Here is a 21,320-nt window from a genome sequence, read left to right as displayed (position 1 = left end):
CAAAATATACATATCCTTGAAAAATATGTATATCTGCTTATAGCCATCATGTGAGAAGCAATAAGTCTTTAAGCAAGACCTCAAAGAAAGAAAGTATTTGCTGCTGTCTTACTCCATGACATGGGTTCATGAGCCCTGGGGAGGGTCAGGCCTGAGAGGGGGTACCTGGCAGAGAAGAGACAAGATGGACTCATGGAAAGAGCCAAGGATGGAGTGAATAAAAAGTCAAATTTTGAACTGGGAGATGGAACAGCACAGTCTAATCATTAGTATTGTTATTTTTGCAAATTGCCTTGACTTTAAAATGAATTAGGAAATTTCTGAGTCTGTTCAAATGAGACCTCAGTACCCCCAGGCCTGATTGGACACCTGAGGCAGCATCTCCTGCTGGCAAAGTGCTGTGCTGAGTCATTACCAGTGGCAGCTCCCAGTGAGAGGAAGAACAGAGCCAGATTCTCACAGCCATGTTGCCCCACAATGCAAGGGGGAAGGGAGGAGAAGGATTTATTTTTTTCCCTCAGACAGCTCTAAACACTGCTTTTTTCATGGCCAATATTTACCCACCTATTCATACAATGGTCATGAATCCTTTCTCTCTTTTTCCTTTTCATGATGTTTCTCCGCCTTTCTGTGATAGTCCAAACCTGGGCTATAGAAGGACCTTCTGGCTTCTTCCTCACAGAACTGTAGGATCTCATAAGAAGTCTTCGGGCTGAGGGATGGCGACACTGTGTGTGGGTCTCTGCCTGTGGCTGGATGATCTATGAGCCTTGACGCGTGGGCTCCCTGCACCTGGATGTTGATTTATAAGGAGTTAAACTTCAATAAGTTGAATTTCCTTTTCTAGTCGTTAGCATGCTCTTTTTACTGCGGCATGAGGAGTTTGGAGGCATAGTATTAGTAACTCAGTCCTGTTTTCTGACTCAGTTCTCTGTTTTGGACTTTCAGTGGTTGCTCTGGGAAAAGAAGTCTCACTTGCTATTTTGAGGTAGAGCAGGATAGATGGAAGATGGCATCTTTAGTGAAAAAGGTCCCAACTTGTGTTGTAATTATTGAGTATGAGCCAAGGAGGCATCCCAGGCTCCTTCCACCAGCCAAGCTCTTTAGATGGGAGAAAGGGTGTGTGTGTGTGGGGGGGCGGAAACTGAAGTGCCTCATCAAAGTCCCTAGAAAACAAGAAACCAGGGGACAAGAGGTCAAAGGCTCAGTTCCTAGGAATGTCCCTGAAAAGCCTGATTGTGCACAGATTTTTCTCTGCAAGTGAAGGAAGCAAGTGAAAGAGAAGGGTGGGAGTGGGGAGGTGTGTGGACAGAGCTGGAGGGAAAGTTGACTTTGAAAGTTATTCCAATGGTTGCAGAGGTGTGTTGAGAACTCAGTGGGGTTTTTTTCCCTGGAAAGGTTAGGATCCTGTCACTGGGTGGGGGCTGTCCCTAGGTTCCCCCCCCTTGGAAGAGGCAGCTTCCTTTATCTCAAGACAATTCTCAGAGAAGGTCAGCAGGGAACATTCCCAGCAAAGGAAAATTCCAGTGTGAAAGGGGATCTTAGGGACCATCTCAAAATCATCTTTTGTTTTATGTACCAGAGTTGTTGACCCCTGAAAGCTTTTATTGGACTCTAAGAAGAGATCTGCCTCCATCATTTATGTGTAGTTTTGCTTAGGTCTTTATGTAATTTATATGACCCTTCCCTCTCTATTGTTTGATTACATACACACACACATACACAAATAAAGTAATAGAATGGGTGATGAGAAAGGAACATGGCCTAATCCAACATTCTTATTTTATAAGTGGAGAAACAGAGCAAGAGGAGAAATAGTTTGTTTTAGACCATGTTGTTGGGACAGGGCTAAAAATAAAATCCTTGTCTTCTGACTTCTTTTTTTGAAGAATTTTACTTATTTATTTACTTTTTTATTTTTTTTTTTGCGTCACACCCAGCGATGCTCAGGGTTTATTCCTGGCTCTGTACTCAGGAATTACTCCTGGCAGTCCTCGGGGGACCATATGGGATGCTGGGAATCGAACTCGGTTGGCTGTGTGCAAGGCAAACGCCCTACCCACTGTGCTATCACTCCAGTCCCAAAGAATTTTATCTTCTTTTACTTTTTTAAATTTAGGCTTGGGGGCCACACCTGGTGGTGCTGGGGACTACTCCTGGCTCTGTGCTCAGGGTTCACTCCCAATGGTGCACAGGTAAACAAGTGGTGGCAGGACTCAAGCCAGACAAACCTCTTGATCCCTCTACCATTGCTTCAGCCCTTTGTTTCTGATTTCAAAACTCCCACTATCTTTTCACTTCCAAGTATGCTGCCTGACTTCTTGTTTATTTGTGTGTTTGATTTGTCTTAATTTTTTGTTTGCTTCTTTGGGGACTGCACCCTATGGTGCTTGGACTATTCTCAGATTAGTGCTTGGGAATTGTTCCTGGCTATCCTCAGGGGATCACTAAGTATTGGGGGAAATTAAGGATGAACATTGAACTCCAGCCCTTTGAGCTATTGCTCTGGCCCCTCATTTATTTCTAGAGTCTCCCCAAAATAGAAGATACATAGATAGATAGATAGATATGTGTATGCATTTTTATGTTTTTATGAAGTATGTATATATTGTCTATGTATATACATATAACTGTATCACCGTCATCCTGTTGTTTGTCGATTGACTTGAGCAGGCACCAGTAATGTCTCTATTCCTCCCAGCCCTGAGAATTTAGCAACCTCTTCTTACTCGTCTTTCCCAATGATTGGAGGCTCTTTCAGGGTCAGGGAATGAGACTTATCATTACTGTTTTTGGCATATCGAATACGTGGAATACGTGCATATATATGTATATATATAAACTATATATATATATATATAAACTCTCTTGTTGCCTACTGTCTGAACTCCATCAAATATGGTGTGGTAATTATGGAAAATAAGTGTCTTATAATGTGTTGTGCGTCCGAGAAGCAGCTGCACAGTCCGGAAAGTGGCCTGAAGCATGGCAGCGGTATATGTGTGTGTGTATTTATATATGTGTGTGTATTTATATATATGTGTGTGTGTATTTATACAAGAAAAAAGAAAAAAACCAATGAAATGCCTGGAGGTGTTCACATTTGAAAAGGACCCCCTATCCCCTACCTTAGAGACACTACTGAGTAGTGTCTAGTACACAGCCTGACACAGTAACATTCACATTGATAGTGGTTCCATCATCTACTTAGTAACTGGAGGCAGGAAATTTGAAGAAGGAGCCCAAACTGGTCTTACACCCTACCTGTAACAGTTTGTCTGAGATTCCACTGAACTCTCTTAGGCTCCTACTGCCAACGCTGCCTTCATAGGCACATTCTGATTTTTGAGCTGGATAAGGAAAAGCTAGCCTTTGGGCTTCCCTCTTGTGAGTTTTACATTACCCTCCCATATTCCTGAATCATCTTTTTTTTTTTGGGTCACACCCAGCGTTGCACAGGGGTTACTCCTGGCACATGCACTTAGGAATTACTCCTGGTGGTGTTCAGGGGACCATATGGGATGCTGGTATTCAAACCCCGGTGGCTGTGTGCAAGGCAAACACCCTTCCCACTGTGTTATCACTCCAGCCCCCTTCCTGAATCATCTTGACTAACAGGATCCCACCATTCCTTGTGAAGTACCCTATCATGGTACCACCCCTCTTTCTCCTGATGTGAAAGTTCTTGAGCCTTTTATGACTTCAGAGATTGTTCAACTGTCTGCAAAGGCATTCATTAAATTTTCTCTCTCTCTCTCTCTCTCTTTTTTTTTTTTGCTTTTTGGGTCACACCCAGCAATGCTCATGGGTCACTCCTGGCTCTGCACTCAAGAATTACCCTTGGCAGTGCGCAGGGGACCATATGGGATGCTGGGGATCAAACCCGGGTCGGCCACGTGCAAAGCAAACGCCCTACCCGCTATGTTATCATTCTAGCACCTCAAATTCTCTCTTTTAATTATACGTGACTGCTTTTTCTACAAAACTCCATTTTGTCACCCTCCTCCTTCAGGAAGTCTTCCCCAACATTCCAGTCTGCTATAGATGTCTTCCTTATACCCTTTTAACCCAGATGAACCCTGATCACTAGTTGGGTACTCCTTGGGCGCATGCATATCTTTCCCACTAGGTTGTGGCACTTGGAAGTCTAGGGGCTGGGGGAAGAAAATGGGGAAATGCTCCTTTGAGTCATATTCCAAACACCTGACCCTTGTGGAAGGGAGAGAATTTTGAGTAGCAGGAATGGCTTATGCAAAGAACACAGACTATAACAATAGTTTCACTTGGGGAACACCAGATGATTAAAAAGTATAGCAAAAATGTAGAGCAAGGAACAGCACACTTGCCTATAAAGGGCCAGATTGTAAATATCTCAGGCACTGCGCACAAGAGACAAAATGTTGGTACTTGTAAAATCACTTAAGATCTAACTGTTCAAAACGGTAAAAACCATTCTCACCTGTGGTTTTATCTATGAGGAACCAGATTTGGACCACGGGTTGTGGTTTGCCAACACTCGCCACAAAGTAAGAGAAGATGAGGTCAGCAATGGAGAAAGATGCTGAAAACGAAAGCAGTTACCTGACCACAGAGAGTAAAATTGCTGGGGGAAGATCAGTGAATCAATGGCAAGCCGTTCACAGGGGAGCAAAAACCTAACCCTACCCAGTCCCCCCTCCCACCAGTATACCTTTCTGGTGAAAGGCTTATTTCACAATTAAGGCTCTAAAGCATGGTAGAAGTGACCTTTGCAAAAGACATTTTCATGTATAAAGACTGGAAAAGAGTTTTCCTCATTAAATGGGGAAGACATCAACTCTTCCACTCTGTTTGCTGGAGCAGGCAGAACTTGTCTGCTTAGTAGTCATTTCTTTGTTTACTGCACCCTCCTTGGTAACCTTCTAACCTGCTCTTTCTCCCTTTCTACTGTTCTTTCGAGGAGAAATATCAGGCCATTTAGAACCACTGGGACAGGAGCCATGAAGAAAATTCTCTGTGTCAGACCCATTTCTGCTGGCGTGTCCTCATGATGCTGGTTATTTACCTGACTTTGACACCCACATCAACTCAACTCTCACCCTGATTTAAAAAAAAAAAGCAAACCTTCATTTAAAACTTTTGGGAGGGAGGGGTCACATCCCACCATGCTCAAGAGTTAGTCTTGGCTTGAGCTCAGGTAACACTCCTGGTGCTCAGGGAACTATATGGGAATGCTGGGGATCGAACCAGGTCAGCCGTGTGCAAGGCACCAGACTAAGAATGTTATGGTGCCCCTCGCATTTGATTTTTAAGCAAATCTTAATCACACAGAGTCAAGGCTAGCAGGCTAAAAGAGGAAGTAAGCACAGTAATTTCTGTGTTCCAGAACACTCTACAAACATCAAAACAAAGACGGTAAAATCTGGCGAAACCACATTTAAACAATGAAAGCAAAATGTTGACATCTTTATGGCCTGGCTCAAAGTCAGATGACAATGTCGATGGACAAGATAGACAACTTAGCAAGCTTTCCACAGGCGTCTTAGCAGTTAAACCAAATATTGACAGCTATTGAATGGCATGAATTTGTATCTGAGTTATAAGTATCTGCTTTTGGATGTGCTTTTTGCCCCAACACAGCCACCTTAAGAAAGAGTGAGTTATCATAGGCCTCTGTGGTGACCACACCTACTTCTACTGCCTATACCAACTTTAAACATTCCTCCAAGAATGTTGCCTTAAATCTGACTTTAATCATGAACTTTGGTCTTGATATGTAGTCTTTACCAATGTCTTTCTAGTTCAACATTTTTTTTTAAATTTAAATTTTTTTATTGAGTCACCATGTGGAAAGTTACAAAGTTTTCAGGTTTAAGTCTCATTTATACAATGCTCGAACACCCATCCCTTCAACAGTGCACATATTCCACCACCAAGAATCACAGTATAGCTCCACCCCGTCCCCCTACACCCCTAGCACCCCCACCACCCCTAGCCCCCCCTTGCCTGTGTAACTGATAAATTTCACTTTACTTTCACTTTGATTGCATTCAATATTTCAACAAAACTCACTATTATAGTTTGGAGAGTCTCCCCCCCTAAAGTCAGACCTGCTGAAAAGGAAGCATTTGGCAATTTGTTTTCCATTGCTGAGAATGGAGAGGTATGAGGCCGAGTAGCCGCACCTAGTGGCCTTAGGTTTTGGGTTTTTGTATTTTAGTATTTTAGTAACTAAGTCCAGAGAAATATCTGCCAGAAGTTGCATCACTGCAAACTTGCACTTCTCAATTATATTATATTCCACATATGAGTGCAATCTTTCTATGTCTGTCTCTTTCTTTCTGAGTCATTTCACTCAACATGATACTTTCCATGTTGATTCATTTATATGCAAATTTCATGACTTCGTGTTTTCTGACAGCTACATAGTATTCCATTGTGTATATGTACCAGAGTTTCTTTAACCAGTCATCTGTTTTGGGGCACTCTGGTTTTTTCCAGATTCTGGCTATTGTAAACAATGCTGCAATGAACAGAGAAATGCAGATGACAAACTCCTAGAAACAATAGACTCATATAGTAAAGTTGCAGGCTATAAAATCAATACCCAAAAGTCCATGGCTTTCTTATATGCAAATAGTGAGAGAGAAGAAAGCAACATGATAAAAGTAATCCCATTCACGGGGCTGGAGAGATAGCACAGCGGGTAGGGCGTTTGCCTTGCACGCGGCCGACCCGGGTTCAAATCCCAGCATCCCATATGGTCCCCTGAGCACGGCCAGGGGTAATTCCTGAGTGCAGAGCCAGGACTAACCCCTGTGCATCGCCAGGTGTGACCCAAAAAGCAAAAAAAAAAAAAAAAAAAAAAAAAGTAATCCCATTCACAATTGTGCCTCAAAAAATCAAATACCTCGGAATCAGTTTAACTAAGGAGGTAAAGGACTTGTATAATGAAAACTACAAAACGCTACTTCAGGAAATAAAAGAAGACACGAGGAAATGGAAAAATATCCCCTGCTCATGGATTGGAAGAATTAATATTGTCAAAATGACAATTCTCCCCAAAGCATTGTACAAATTCAATGTGATCCCTATAGGGATACCCTTGTCATTCTTCAAAGAAATGGAGCGGGTGCTCCTGAAATTCATATGGAACAATAAGCCCCCACGAATAGCTAAAGCAATTCTTGGGAAAAAGAAAATGGGAGGAATCAACCTCCCCAACTTCCAACTCTACTACAAAGCGGTAGTCATTAAAACAGCTTGGTACTGGAACAAAGGCAGAGCAGCAGACCAATGGAACAGGGTTGAATACTCTGACACGTCCCCCCAAGTATATGACCATCTAATCTTTGATAAGGGAGCAAGAAATGTGAAGTGGAGCAAGGAAAGCATGTTTAACAAATTGTGCTGGCAAAACTGGACAGCTACATGCAAAGAAATGGGCTTAGACCTCCACCTATCACCATGTACAAAAGTCAGATCAAAATGGATTAAAGACCTCAACATCAGACCACAAACCATAAGGTACACTGAAGACAAGGTCGGCAAAACCCTCCACAACATTGAAGTCAAAGGTATCTTCAAAGCTGCCACTGGCCAAGCAGGTCAAAACAGAGATAAATAAATGGGACTATCTCAAACTAAGAAGCTTCTGCACCTCAAGAGAAACAGTGACCAAAGTACAAAGACAATCTACAGAATGGGAAAGGATATTTACGCAGTACCCAACCGATAAGGGGTTGATATCAAGGATATACAATGCACTGATTGAACTCCACAAGAAGAAAACTGCCAACCCGATCAAAAAATGGAGTGATGAAATGAACAGAAATTTTCCCAAAGAAGAAATCCGAATGGCTCAGAGGCACATGAGAAAATGTTCAACATCACTAATCATCAGGGAGATGCAGATCAAAACAACTATGAGACATCATCTCACACCACAGAGACTGGTCCACATCTCCAAAAACAAAAACAACCGGTGTTGGCGTGGATGTGGGGAGAAAGGGACTCTTCTTCACTGCTGGTGGGAATGCCAACTCGTTCAGCCCTTTTGGGAAACAATATGGACAATTCTCAAAAAATTAGAAATTGAGCTTCCATTTGACCCAGCAATACCACTCTTGGGAATATATCCCGGAGATGCAAAAAGGTATAGTTCAACATTTTTATTACTTCCTTGGACAGGAAATGTGTTCTAGTATTGGTGTAAGATCCAATGTGTTAGCTTCAGGCTACAGAGAGTCATTCAAATGCATAAACCCTACCCCTTCCTCCACTCCATTCCACTATTCATTATTCACATAAAGTAGCATCCTTGGAGTTTTGCAAAGAATCTCTATAGATTATGCCATTAAGGAAGTACAAAGGTTAAAGTTGACCAATGTTGCCCAGATTTTTTGTTCTCTTCAGCATTGAGCAAATATGGATCAAGTGATCTAAGACTAGTCAACTTCAAAGACTTTCAAATTATCAGAAGCACCTACAGTCCTTCTCCTACCCCTATAATATTCTGTCTTATGACCAAATATTTCAGATGAAATATCAAGAGTTTCTAGGATCTCATAGTCACATTTTACTCTCCAATACCAAGCCTTTAAATGGATATCCTAGGATGGAGAACATGTCAAAAATTTTGAATAAGATGAAATCTGTGTGAATTACTGCGACTGTAGTAAATTAACTCTAGTTAAGTGAGTTGTGCAGTCAACTATTGACTACCTTGGGCCCCTCAAAGAAATGATTTACTTCCTGCTGGAATCCTTCTGAGATCAGTGTGAAGAACACCATGACTGACAAGACACACTGAGGTGGGGACTCTGGGAGTTAGAGGTATTATAGGATGCACTTATAAAGAACTATTTCTGGATTGCTAAACTATTAAGTGACCTATTTGCAAGTAATCTGATCAAGGCCAAGGTAGTATTTAAGAAGAAGAGTAAAGAACAGTAATCCAGACAACCCTCAACAACTGGTATTAGTCTCCCAAACCTTTTGAGAACTGGTAAAGAGAAGCCTTTGACCGGGTATTAGAATATTCCTTTGCAAGACTGGACTAGGTCCTTATTTTATAAAGAAAAGTCATCTTTGAGGATAAGGGATAATATATTAAGACAAAATAAAGAGGAAAGCTGATTGTCCCAACGCTACAGTATCAAAGACTCAAGGGTATGACCAGAGGACCCATATTGGAAATCAGAATTCCTGACCTTAAAATAAAGAATCACTCATAAGTTTGGCGAATAAGTGTGGAGGGTCAATGGACTTGGCATTCAAACTAGGCGTCTTCATTAGCTTAGGACTCTAAAGGTGAACTGGGAGTCTCCTGGTTACATCTCCGCTGGCCAGTAGAAGCAATGACACATAGCCTAGGAACTATTTTAGAGGTAACAATGTTTCACTCACTATATCAAATTTATCCTTCCATCAAAATCACTCAGGAAATAGGAGAAAAGTTGCTCTTAGTATGTGGGTTTTCCGCCAGAGTTCACCAAATGAAGGGGGAATTTCGGAAAGTAATAAATTGTGACAAGACCCTGAACTAGAGAAGGGGCTTAAGTCCAATAGAGAACCCAAGTTTACAGTTTGAAGATTATGCAGGAACCCTTCTCATTCCCTAAACAAGAGAGGGACTCAGAAGTCTCAAACTCTTCATGCTTTCTTTTCTGCAAACAGACTCACCTGGGGTTGGGTTCTCTGGTGAGATCCTCCTAATCAGATCTCTGGACAAGCAACTATTCCATAGTAACTTATCCTGGGCCCCTTTTCCTGCACTGTGCATACACGCCAGCCCGGGCCTCCATGTGAGAGAGCAGTCCTGGGGTTGTCGGCTCGTGTACATTGCCTAACTCCTAGCTCCGCAGCAGCACACGTGGCCCTTCAGGTGCCTCTTGGAGCCTTAGATTTGAATCTTCACATGCAGTGAGGCAAAGACCAAAAGCGCTTCTGTACTAAAGCAAAGACCCCAACCTCCTAGACTGGCTAGGCAGAGTGGTCCATTATACGATTGCAGTTCTCACCTAACTCTGCAGCTTTCCCATTGATGAGTGCCATTCCCACCCAACCTGTTTTTCTACACACAGTGAGCCTCACTGGCCTCCCAGCTACATGAGCAAATACTTATAAAACCCCAAGAGATATCAAAAAGGGTTGTATGAAAAAGAACCTTGGAGCTGGTCGGGTTTAATAAATATTCCTAAACATGGGCTGGAGGGAGCAGACCACGCACCCTTGATACGGCTAACCATTATTGATTAACCTGAGAATCAGGTAGCTGGAAAGTGACCAAAGTACCAGATTTGGTCAAGAGCTGCGATGAGCAGACATTTCTAAGCACTTTGCAGGCATGGTGAAGTCACAGAAGTCTCCCAAGAGTCAGCCAAATGATGTAGTGATTTGGTTCCTGTTTTGTACATGAGACAAAGGAGATACAGAAGAGTGAAAAAATTTGATTCGGATAGTAAGTGGGTGACTGCATAGTCAACTCTAGGTGACTGGGTAGTGACTGATGGCTCCTGTGTTCCTGATTTATAGACCCAGGGTCTATGTTTTACTTTCTAGTCCCATTTTATATAGAGTTGAGTTTCAGAGAAGTGAAGTGATTTTTCCAAAAATCACAGTAGTTAAGCAGAGAGTTCCATCCCTGCCGCCAAGGCTAACACTTTCCCCCATATAATGCACTCAGGAGGCTCATTTTCTGGAAGTTTTGAATAATCTGTGACATATACGTATTCCATTCATTCAAACAAGAAAATAACTGATCTAATGGTAAAACAGCTGGAACAATAGCACAGTGGGTAGGGCGTTTGCCTTGCACACAGCCGACCTGGGTTTGATTCCTTCATCCGTCGCACGTAACCGAATCGGGTTAGAATCTCAGCTTCCCACATGGTCCCCTGAGCACCGCCAGGAGTGATTCCTGAGTACATGAGCCAGGAGTGACCCCTGTGCATCACCGGGCTCGACCCCCCAAAAAAAAATTAAAAAAAAAAAGATTTGATTCCTTCATCCCTCTCAGAGAGTCGGCAAGCTACAGAGAGGATCTTGCCCACAAAGAGTCATGCCAAACACAGTAACAACAAGTCTCACAATGAAGACGTTACTGGTGCTCACTCGAGCAAATCAATGAGCAAAGGGGATGACAGTGCTCCAGTGAAAGTGATTTTTCCAAAAATCACAGTAGTCAGGCAGGGGGTTCTATCCCTGCCTCCAAGGCTAACACCTTCTCTCATAACACACGCAGGAGGCTCATTTTCTGGAAGTTTTGAATCCTGTGAAGGTGAAAGAGTCAGGAGAAAGGTGAGGGAGCAATTTAGAGGTGAGGGGAGTGGCAGAAAGATGGTAGGGCTGAGAGGGCTGGTGGGACTGGTGGGGCACTTGCCTTGAATGTAGCCAACCTGAGTTTAATCCTTACCACCCTGTGTGGTGCCTCAAAGAAGGGCAAAACATGAATATCCAGAGAACAGTTAAATAACTAAAATATTTTTTCTGTCCTTAGCTCTTATTACTTTTAGTTATAATAAAAATAATAATAGCTATTATTATTATTATTATTATTATTATTATTTTGGCTTTTTGGGTCATACCCAGCGATGCTCAGGGCTGACTCCTGGCTCTGCACTCAGGAATCACTCCTGGTGGTGCTCAGGGGACCATATGGGATGCTGGGAATCGAACCCAGGTCGGCTGCATGCAAGGCAAATGCCCTACCCACTGTGCTATCGCTCCAGCCCCAATTTTTAAATTATTATTATTATTATTATTATTTTAATTTCAGGCACCATGTTTTACAATACCATTAATGACAGGGCTTTATGTACAATACATTTTAGAACCACTTCCTCCACCTGAGTATCTGTTCCAGTGTCTCCCCAATCCCCCATCTCCCTGTGGTTAGCTTCCTACTGAAGACCAATTCTCAGATTCTTTTGCCTTTGTGCATTTGTTATTCACCTACTGTCACTGTCACTGTCACTGTCACTGCCATCCCGTTGCTCATCGATTTGCTTGAGCAGGCACCAGTAACGTCTCTCATTGTGAGACTTATTGTTACTGTTTTTGGCATATCGAATATGCCATGGGTAGCTTGCCAGGCTCTGCAGTTCTTTATATCCCACATATGAGAGAGAGAATTCTGTGTCTGCGCCTCTCCTTCTGACTAACTTCACTCTCCAAATTTATCCACATAGCAGCAAATTGCATGATATCACCTTACGGCTGAGTAGTATTCTATTGTGTATATGTATCATACAATGAAGAACTGCTCTGCTGGGCTGGAGCAATAGTACAGTGGCAGAGGCACTTGTGCATGCAGCCAGCCGGGTTTGATCCCTGAGTGCAGAGCCAAGCCCGGAGTAACTGCTGAGAATTACCATTTGTGCCTCCAAACCCCCAAATAACTTCTCTGAATCACTTTTCAGGGAAATGCAAATCAAAACAACGAGATATCAACTTACACCAGTGCGACTAGCACACATCACAGAAAACAAGCAGTGTTTGTGTGAATGTGAGGGAAAAGAGATTCATCCACTGCCGGTGGGATTATCAACTGTTTCAGCCTCTTGGAAAAATAGCATGGACACGTCTTTAAAAATGAGGAGTTGAGCTGCCTTATGAACCAGCAATTCCATTTCTTGGCATCTACCCCCGAAGGGCCCCAAAACTATTTGGAAGACATTTATTTGCACTACTACTCTGTTCATTCCAGAGCTATTCACAATAGCCAAAATCTGGAAGCAACCCAAGTGAAATGTTTATTTTTAACAATATCATAGATCTGAAGTTATAACGTGTGGCATCCCAAACATTAAAAAAATTAAATTATGCGTTACTCAGTTTGCAAATAAAATAAAATGTTCAAGCTTCATTCATTTCATGAGACACAAGCCTAGAAAAGGATTAAAACAAACTAGCACAATTTAAAAAAATGAATATAAAAATAAGAGCTGCAGGGCTAACACACACATACACACACACACACACACACTTTTGCTTACTTATAACAATTGTTATGGTTTCTCCTCTTTGATTATTACAGGAGTCTGCAGCAGTCACATGCAATTTTCCAATGACCATTTGGGAGAAAGTATTTTGGCCCAACTGTGCGGCTCCCTGCCTCACCCACAAAGGGTGGTGTGCTCAGAAGAGTGGCTGCCATTCATCAAATGGGCTAGGCTTTTAGACTCAGCTTTTAGAGCCACCCTGTGGGGAAGGCAATTGTTCATCGTGGTCCCAAGGGAAGACATCAGTTTGGCTGTGACAGTCCCAGAATCACATGCATAATTGTTCTGGGGGAAGTATTATAGGACCAACAAAAAGAAATCTGTGCTGTATTATTTTGCAGGTTCCAACTGGTTGGATGTAAAACAAAACAAAAAAGAAATTACATACTTGATGCAAAATTAGAGCATTTAACATTTCTATTTCTTTTAGACATTTTAATCTATCCCTCCATAAGGATAGCTAATGGTTGTCTAAAAAGCTTTTGCCACTTTTCTACTGAATTTTAAGATGCCTATTTTCTTTTAGCTGGTCCTTCCAACAAAACCATGTTCATTTTGTGCTTAGGCTTTATTTCCAAGGATACAGTTCTTAGAGTAATTTAGGAATTATCCAAAGAATTATTAAAGGATTTAAGACTCTTAATATAGCCATATTAATTTACTGAGGGATCCTTCAGGAAAATTTTTTTAATGTCTTGTAGAAAAAAGACCTCAGAAAAATATTCTGAAGCCTTGGGCTTCAAATCAGTGAATAAAAGAGCTAGATAGTGTGATTGTTAGACATTTTTCTTATACACACACATATGTATGTATGTCTGCATGTTTTTTGTATTTATATCAGGCAAATTCCCTTGACAGTATTTTGCTAATAATTTTCTCCAAAAACATGATATTCTTGCATCATCACGGAGAGATATATATGATGTGTATCTGCAAGGAAGAATAACATGCTAGTCCATGAATGGCTTTCCTATTTACAGCTCAATTTCTAAAGCTAATTAAGCCTTCTTTTGATCTCAGGCTAAATAAGAAGAACTGTTTGAGTTTTCAAAAGTCATACTTAATATGAGAAAACCCATCCTATAAGCATTTCCTTGTGTTAGCGCCTGCTGAAGGAGCCAGATGGTCTTAATTAAACAATCAACCTTGAGCATAGAAGATGTACAAAAGCACAGCCGTGATGCTGCGGCCCTTCTCCCTCTTGTGCAGATCGTTATGTTTTCATCTATGACATAGGCGGTGCATCATCTTCTCTACTCACCAATCAACCCAGTAGTAAACAGGAGATAAAAATTGTCTTCCATCAAATGTTTCCACAACTTGGGGTCAATGCTGTGAAAGCTACACAAATAGGAAGCATATTCAAATGCAAAAAGGAGTTCCTGACTTGCCTTCCAACATAGTGAAGCCAGTAGAGGCACATCTGTTAACTGGACAGTCCTTTCTTTCCTTGGGCACCAGATGATATTTGGAGAAAGCATCTGAGAAGAAGGATGTTGAGTTCTTCATGATTGCAAAAGAATGGGTGACTTGTGACTGGGAAACAGAAAAGGAACAGGCAAAGGGAGAAGTCCAGACTTGGGGCTCCAAACCAAGTGCTGTTTCATATATGATATGAACTCTCTTCTCCATTCCTCATCAATCTTCAGCGACATCCACATTGCTCAGAATCACCGTTGCTCCAGTTAGTTCTATGTGAGAGCTTAGAGAAGAGATGAGGCAAGGAATGGTGTGCAGTGGAATTTTCAATGATCTATACAAGGAACCCTCCAAATTTCCCCAATCTATAGGCTTGACAGGGAATTGAAAAGAATCTGTGCTGCCAAAATGAGCACAAAAATAAATTGAAAAGTCATGAGTGGGATTCTACCCTCCAGAAGTGAGTGATAGATCATTGACCCCAAATTCTATGTAACTCAGGAGAAGGAGGGCCTACTTTTAGCAAGAGTGGTAGAAATAAAACATGTCATCATAGGTTTGTCCAAACCATAGACTATAGGACATATAGGACATATAGGACATATAGGACACCTAGAGTGAACTCTAATGTAAACTGAGATTGCTGAGTGATAATGTTGCATCCGTGGGCATTAATAAGTGCACAATTGCATTAGTGAACAAATGACACATTGCATACAATGATGAGTATACATTTATCAAGGTGTCCCTTTGGTGATGGATGTTGTTAATGGAGGAGGCTTTGCTCATGTGGAGCATACATGGAACAAATTTCCTGTGTTCAAATTTCCTATTGACTCTAAAACTGTCCTTAAAAATGAAGTCCATTCTGGGGCTGAAGCGATAGCACAGCAGGTAGGGTGTTTACCTTGCATGCGGCCGACCTGGGTTCGATTCGCAGCATCCCATATGGTCCCCCGAGCACCGCCAAGAGTAATTCCTGAGTACATGAGCCAGGTGCATTGCCGGGTATGACCCAAAAAGTAAAAAAAAAAAAAAAAATGAAGTCCATTCCTTAAAAACTCATCTTTACACTCCATTTTGTTTGATACCATTGATCACTATAGGACTGGTTTATCTTTTTCCCTTAATACTCATCAATCACCTGATTTCAATGTTCAGCTCTCACTTCCTCACTAGAATGTAGGGAAAGGATTTATCATTTGTTCCTTTGTATTTAGAGGCATTTAATATGTAGTAGGTACTTGAAAACAGTGAATGGACAAGTGCCAAATGAATGATCAATAATTTGGTGGGGATATGACCACCCTCAAATTACTTATCTCTGGAGCTCATTTTTTTAGGAGACCAATGTAGGGGTTTGCCTAAATCTTTAATGAACAGCTCTTGGCTGGAAGACTATGTGTGACCCACCTACTTGCAATGTAATCTAATTTGTGTGCTAATTTATCTCAACTAATATAATCTTTAATCTAATTTAAGCATAAAATTGGAAAGTAGAAAGTGGCTTCTTTGTTACCATTTCTCCTGTATGCGCAGAAATGAGCATTTTAATGACTCAAAAGCAGTGCCAAATTTTTTCAGTGGCTTTTTTTCTATTTAATAAGCTGGAAACAGGTTATTAGAATATACATTTCTCTACAGGAATCAATAAAGCAATTTTTTCATTTTGACTGAGAACATTTGCTTTGTATATCTCCTACTCCCCTTGGTTGGCCCTAGTGTAAAATAAAAAGGCTGCCAATACTGGATAGACTACGTATAACTCTTCTAGAGATAAATGGCTAATGTTTATCAAAGTGGACTGGTAGGGGGTATGTAGCCAATAAATCTCAATTAGACTATAGTAATTCTGAATTATAGCTAGAAAGCAGGAGCTCATAACTTAATCCCTTGGAATAATTGAACTTTCTACATTTTGTAAACTGTAAGGTAATGGCAAAACAAATGAATCACCAGCCTCCCTGACATTTATTGATTATTATTTAGGGTGATAGGCAGAGGGGTAATGGGGTAATTGGCAGGGACTTGTTTCTTTGTCCTAATTCTATTTTTGAAGACTCTTGTTCTTGAACTTCATGGGTTCTGAACTTCATATATAATCAAATCTCCAAAGAACTGAATGACAGTCTGCCAGTTGCCATTCTAGAAAATATAGCCAATTTAATAATTCATTCTAATGCTCTCCTTTATACCCACTTTCTCTCTTTCAATTCATGCTAAACACTGCCATAATATCTGATCAAAACCTAGCTCCAACCACATCGTTTTCCTGCTCCGAAACCTAAGTTTCTCCAGTACGTAGAATATCGAACCCTAGATTTTCAGCATGGTCTATTGTTGTTCGGGTTTGCTATTTGTTTGTTTTTTGTTGTTGTTTGGTCTTGGGGCCACACTTAGCAATGCTCAGGGGTTACTTCTGCCTCAGTGCTCAGGGATCACTCCTGGCAGTGCTTAGGAGACCCTGTGGCATGCTAGAGTTGACCTTAAGTCAGCTGAATGAAAGATAAGGCCCCTACCCACGACACTATTGCTCCTGTCCCTCAATATGGTCTTTGATGCTTAATCATCACAGAATAAGTGTCATCTTCAAACCTCACCAGGCCCTGAGTCGATCCTGGCTTTTTCTTCCCTCTGCTTCTTTGCTTCCTTCTGACTAAATATACTTCTCTGTCCTTCTTATCCTCCTAAATTCATTGTCATGCCCTGCTAGAGACTGTTCTGCTATCTTCCATATTTCAGACTGATATCGGATCATTCTGCCATTTAATAGATTGTATTATTTGTATCTTATGGCTCTTTTTTTTTTTTGCTTTTTTTTGGGTCACACCCGGCGATGCTCAGGGGTTACTCCTGGGTCTGCACTCAGGAATCACTCCTGGTGGTGCTCAGGGGACCATATAGGATGCTGGGAATAGAACCCCAGTCAGCCTCGTGCAAGGCAAATGCCCTACCCGTTGTGCTATCGCTCCATCCCCCCTATGGCTCTTTTAAAATAGGAAACTTTCTAAAGTATGGAACAATTCTCATTTATATGACTCCAAGTCTTCATTCTTCCTTCTTTCCTCTGCTACCAACTGCTTCTTTCCTTCGTGGAGCAGCTAAACCTCGGAGATGGGAGTGTATCTCCTGAAATAGGAGAAATTCAGTGGTTGCTTGCACTATTTTTATACTTATCAGCAGCCCTTGATTCCATCACCTGTCACCCATTCAAGAAGGACTGAAAGTCATAATAGCAAAACCCCCAGCCTCAGGGTAAGCCAGCACATGGTTAAGAGTGCTCAGTAAAAACCATCTTCCTTATCCTAGCAAATAAATACGTTGGTAACCTAGAAAGAAACAAAGGGGATCCCTTGATCCTAGACTTCCTATTCTTTTTGCTGTAGTGATTTATAATCACTACTGTTTCCCACCATGTGGTTTAAAACAACAGAAATGAGTTATCTCATAGCTCAGGAAGGTGAGAAATCTAAAAATCTAAAAATCAAGATGTCAAAAAAAAAATCAAGATGTCTGCATGTTCTCTCTGAAGACTAGGGGAATGTTTCCCTGCCTCTCTCTAGCTTCTGGTGACTGTCAGCAATCCTTAGAGTTCCTTGACTGGGAGCTATCTCACTGCAATTCTCCTTCATCACAGAACATATTCCCTGTAACATCTCCTGTCTCTGTGCCTCTTCTAGAAGGCCATTAGTCAGAGTGCATTAAACCAATTATCTTAACATGATTACATTTGCCAAGACTATTTTCAAATAAGGTTCCATTCGCTCGTACTAGAGGTGGCTGGGGCTTGGTCATATCTTTCATGGGACACAATTAAGCCTATAACAAAATCCCAAATCCTCCCTGTACACTGCGCTACTCCCAAAGAGTTACATCATACAATGTTCATGTCATTGCAGTAAGTGCCTTGACTTAGATCTCCCCTTCACCACCCAGCAGAGAAACACAGTAACTCCCAAATCCTTGAATATGCAGTGATTACTTTTTTAAATGAAACTATAATGTTTTACAACTATTTTAGTAGTAGTAAAATGCATATGACACAAAATTTATCTTTCTAACCCCTTTCAAGCACACAATATCATTAAATGCATTCATATTATGCCACTTACCTTTGAAACTCTTTGTATCTTGCAAAAACCAAAACTCTGGGAAGGATGTGACTTAGCACTAGAGCACATGACTTGCATGTGTGATCATGGGATCGAAATACACACATATACACACATACTCACATACAAACACACACATACATACACACATACCTACACATACACACAAACACACACACAAACACAAATCTATCCCAAACTAAATCTCACTACTCATTAGACAGAACTCTTCATTCCCACTTTTCATGATGGCTCTTTTAAGTATAAAATTTATCATTAAAACTGAATTTTCCGGGGCTGGAGAGATAGCACAGCGGGTAGGGCGTTTGCCTTGCATGCGGCCGACCCGGGTTCAAATCCCAGCATCCCATATGGTCCCCTGAGCATGGCCAGGGGTAATTCCTGAGTGCAGAGCCAGGAGTAACCCCTGTGCATCGCCAGGTGTGACCCAAAAAGCAAAAAACAAACAAACAAACAAACAAACAAAAAACAAATAAAACTGAATTTTCCTAACTCAAGTTTTTATGTATGTATAAACTATAACAACATAAATTAAAAGTAAAAACAGTCATGCTAGGATAATAAGCCAGTCTGGTGCAATTGACAAGAGTTTTACACTGCTTGTCCCAGAAAGTGATCCAATTCCCTCCTTTGACTGATGAAATTATTGCCTAAGCAAAAGTGACAGGGTCTCTTGGGGAGGTTTGTGATAAATCCTCAGGGAAGGTGTTCCTGGTTTGAAAGTACATCAAATCAGTGCTACAAACATTTCTTTATAGCTCTTCTCTGTGCCAGACATTGAGTAATGGAACACAGAAAGAAAGAATGCATTGCCAACTCCTTAGAGTTAAAGTGCAATACAGATATTTAATATTTGGAAATACTTGATATTTTTGTTTTTAAAAATAGTTTTCTGTCCTTTTTCCCTTGAATGATGCTACAGTTCTCTAAGGTTAACTCCTTCCTCTTCTTCATATCTTTATTGAGTGAGCACCTGGTCCCCGGTATTCTCCCTTTTAAATATTTGTCGGTGGAACTGGCTCAGCAAGGAAGGATGAAGTACTTGGGAACATCAGGGAGACACCAAATAATATGTACCTCAAGTTCAGGAGAGCCCTATGTTGGAAAGTGTGGAGTTATTGGCTGGAAGTGGTCTGAGGATATCCAGCAGATATTGTTCCTCAAGAATGACACAGCTTGTATTTCTGCAACTCTTCCTGGCCTGAAGGAGTACTGTGCTTCTTTCTGCAAGTACACTCCCCAGAGAGATATTGAACACCTTGTCTTTACATTGTTAGACATTCTGAATGTGTGTGTGTGTGTGTGTGTGAATGAGTGTGATACCAAGGATAAATCCCAGGTCCACACATAAGCAAGGCATGCAATCACCTACTGAGCTACATCCTTAGCCCATTGACTGGCTAGTCCCTAATATTGAGATTCTCTCCCAGGTTTTCTTGTATGGTCACGTTATTCCACCTCCTTGGACCATTTCATTTAATCCTAGGGTTCCATTACAGATATGTTCTGATGTCTCCCAAATTTAAATTACCAGAACAGATTTAATTCCTCAATTTTGGAATCACAGCCAATTACCTAGATAATTTTCTACCTTGCTCTTCTATCGGCATATTCCTGGAACCTGTAATTAAAAGCTACCTGTCTCCCACCTCCAAATAATTTCTGTATCCCAGGCTGTTTGTGTGTATGTGTTTTTGTTAGTGTTTTAACTGGATAAAATGCATTAACCTCCATCCGTTTTTCTCTTCTCTCGTCAATGAGACATGAATGAGAGTGTCATTAATCAGAAGAGTAAGACTTTCAGTGATTTTGGAACTGGATTGTATGAAATTTAGGGAAATGAATGCATTAAAGATTAATGGCACAATCTCCAATCCTGTGACCTTTATGTTGCGTTCCCTTTTATAGTAATACATCAAAAATTCACAAAATGGAGGCACGTACAGACTATCCAAGAACAAGTGCATGAGGAAAAATACAGAAGATCAATATTCCATACTCCAAGTCCATGATATCAGAGTTATGATACCAGGATATCATAAAAATCACAATGAGTCAGTGATTTTTAGTTCTTTTTTTCCCTGCTATTTCTTCTGGTCGCATCTCATGGTGCTCATGTTCTACTCTTTGTTCTGTGCTCAGGGATCATTTTGTCTTTTTTTTTTTTCTTTTTGGATCGCACCAGGCAATGCTCAGGGATTACTCCTGGCTTTACACTCAGGAATTACTCCTGCTCAGGGGACCATATGGGATGCTGGGAATTGAACCCGGTTGCACCGAGTGTAAGGCAAACACCCTACCCGCAGTTCTATTGCTCCAGCCCCTCAAGGATCACTTCTGGTAAATCTCAGGGACCAGAAATTGAACTACGTCTTAATCTTACAAAGACTTAGTAAGATTCTTACTCTTAATGGACAATGTCTAAAAACCTTCAGAAGTAAGTAAATAAGGTGGGTTTTGTTTGTTTGTTGTTCGTTTGGGGGCCATAATCCACAGTGATCAGGGATTACTCCAGGGTCTAGGTTCAGAGCTTACTCTTGGTGGATTCGGCTGACCGTATGGGGTGCTGGAATCAAACCCAGGTCAGCACATGCAAGGCAAGTGCCCACAGTTCCAAAAAAACTAACCCCACTCTTAACTTTAGTTCCCATTCACATTTCTAGGTCATTCGCACTTCTGTCCAATTTTGTTCCAAGATTTAGTGATATACTATAATAGCTCAGAAACTCAGGCACACAGTTCACTATTTCAGGCGTACTGTGAAGAATATAGTCAAGAATACAGA

The 21,320-nt window shown here is 41.2% G+C and overlaps 2 long non-coding RNA genes across 2 annotated transcripts in view; both read right to left on the bottom strand.

The window, feature by feature from the left end:
* Window positions 1–304: 304 nt before the first annotated feature.
* The window catches only part of LOC129400830 (uncharacterized), a 76,822-nt gene continuing 55,806 nt past the window's right edge, over window positions 305–21,320 (bottom strand). Inside the window, exon 4 of the long non-coding RNA XR_008627925.1 lies at window positions 305–792. This is a non-coding gene — a long non-coding RNA (uncharacterized LOC129400830). The remainder of the gene's footprint in view (window positions 793–21,320) is intronic.
* On the bottom strand, window positions 12,712–17,075 carry LOC129400831 (uncharacterized). The gene is made up of 2 exons (XR_008627926.1): window positions 15,310–17,075; window positions 12,712–14,685 (listed from the first exon to the last, which is right to left on the bottom strand). It is a non-coding gene; the product is annotated as an uncharacterized LOC129400831 (long non-coding RNA).

Source organism: Sorex araneus, chromosome 1 (assembly GCF_027595985.1).
Source record: "Sorex araneus isolate mSorAra2 chromosome 1, mSorAra2.pri, whole genome shotgun sequence".
In the NCBI taxonomy this organism is placed as follows: Eukaryota; Metazoa; Chordata; class Mammalia; order Eulipotyphla; family Soricidae; genus Sorex; species Sorex araneus.
This window is presented reverse-complemented; position numbering and strand designations above follow the sequence as displayed.